At 38.5% G+C, this 1735-nt stretch overlaps 1 protein-coding gene across 1 annotated transcript in view; it reads right to left on the reverse strand.

The window, feature by feature from the left end:
• The window catches only part of LOC107698881 (fibrillin-1-like), an 86604-nt gene that overhangs the window by 7071 nt on the left and 77798 nt on the right, over positions 1–1735 (reverse strand).

The raw sequence follows: 1735 nt of genomic DNA on the forward strand, positions 1-1735 counted from the left end.
ACAGACAGACAGATAGAGAGACAGACAGATGGACAGAGAGACAGACAGACAGATAGAGAGACAGACAGATGGACAGACAGACAGACAGACAGACAGACAGACAGAGAGACAGACATATGGACAGACAGATGGACAGACAGACAGAAAGACAGATTGACAGACAGACAGAAAGACAGATGGACGGACAGACATATGGACAGACAGATGGACAGACAGACAGAAAGACAGATTGACAGACAGACAGAAAGACAGATGGACGGACAGACATATGGACAGACAGATGGACAGACAGACAGAAAGACATGGACAGACGGACGGACAGACAGACATATGGACAGACAGACAGAGACAGACAGATGGACAGATAGACAGAAAGACAGATGGACGGACAGAGAGACAGACAGATAGACAGAGAGACAGACAGATGGACAGACGGACGGACAGACAGACAGAGAGACAGACATATGGACAGACAGACAGAGACAGACAGACAGACAGAAAGACAGATGGACGGACAGACAGACAGACAGAGAGACAGACAGACAGACAGACAGATGGACAGACAGACGGACAGACAGACATAGAGACAGGCAGAAAGACGGACAGACAGACAGACAGATGGACGGACAGACAGACAAGACAGATGGACAGAGACGGAGAGACAGACTGACAGACGGACGGACGGACAGACAGACAGAGAGACAGACAGATGGACAGCCACACACACACACACAGTTCATCACTGTATGAACTATGAATGTTGATTATGATATTAGTGTCGGGACAGGAAAGGGAAGTGCTTGAGGACACAGTGCTGGGTTTGTGTTTTACAGCTGTTTATTTCAGCTAATGGATCACATCTAAACACCAGCTGCTGTAACCACGGCAACAGAACCGGTACATCCCATAACAACTGAGAGCTGGGTCACCATGGCACCAGACAGCTGGAGCGGCAGACGTGACATCATCATCAGAGTGCCTTCCTCAACATCTGCTCAAGACTAGTGCGCAGTATCCTTTCAGGAGACACTGAAATTAACTGGACTGAATTTCCAAGTTGACATGAAATTGTGCTAAAACATATCTTAAAGTAAAACCATAAAAACATTTTCGTTACTTGAAATTAACTGGAGTTAACTGAAATAAAATAAAATATAAAACATATAAAATAAAATAAAATATAAAACCTAACCTAACCCTAACCCTAAAACAAACTTATTGTAGCTAGTTGCAAAGGCAACACATCTTATTTTAATTTAGTTTACCTTGAAGTACTAAAACTAACCCTAACTAAAACTAAAAAAACTACATAGACACTAAAAAAAAAAAAAAAACTAAAAAAAATCAATAAAAAATATACAAAAACTAATACAAATATTTATGAAAATGATGAATTATTAAATTATAAAAAAAAAATATTGGCAATGATACTACACTATCATTATTACAACAAGATGGCTTTCAAATTACAATAAACTGAACAATATGATGGGCTTACAAACTACAAAATAAACACAAAATAAAATTAGAAAGTGAAATGTAAAAGAAAGGGCAAAATAAATATAATAAAAATATATACTATATAAATAAAATAAATACAACTGAAAAATTTTAATAGAAAAAAAATTTATTAAAAAATATCTGATAAAATTATCTCAGGTATCACAAGAGTATCACAGGTGTTTGAGTGCATGTGTGTGTGTGTGTGTGTGTGTGTGAGTGCGTGTGTGTGTGT

Source organism: Sinocyclocheilus anshuiensis, unplaced genomic scaffold (genome assembly GCF_001515605.1).
Source record: "Sinocyclocheilus anshuiensis isolate Anshui unplaced genomic scaffold, SAMN03320099.WGS_v1.1 scaffold146, whole genome shotgun sequence".
Classification (NCBI taxonomy): Eukaryota; Metazoa; Chordata; class Actinopteri; order Cypriniformes; family Cyprinidae; genus Sinocyclocheilus; species Sinocyclocheilus anshuiensis.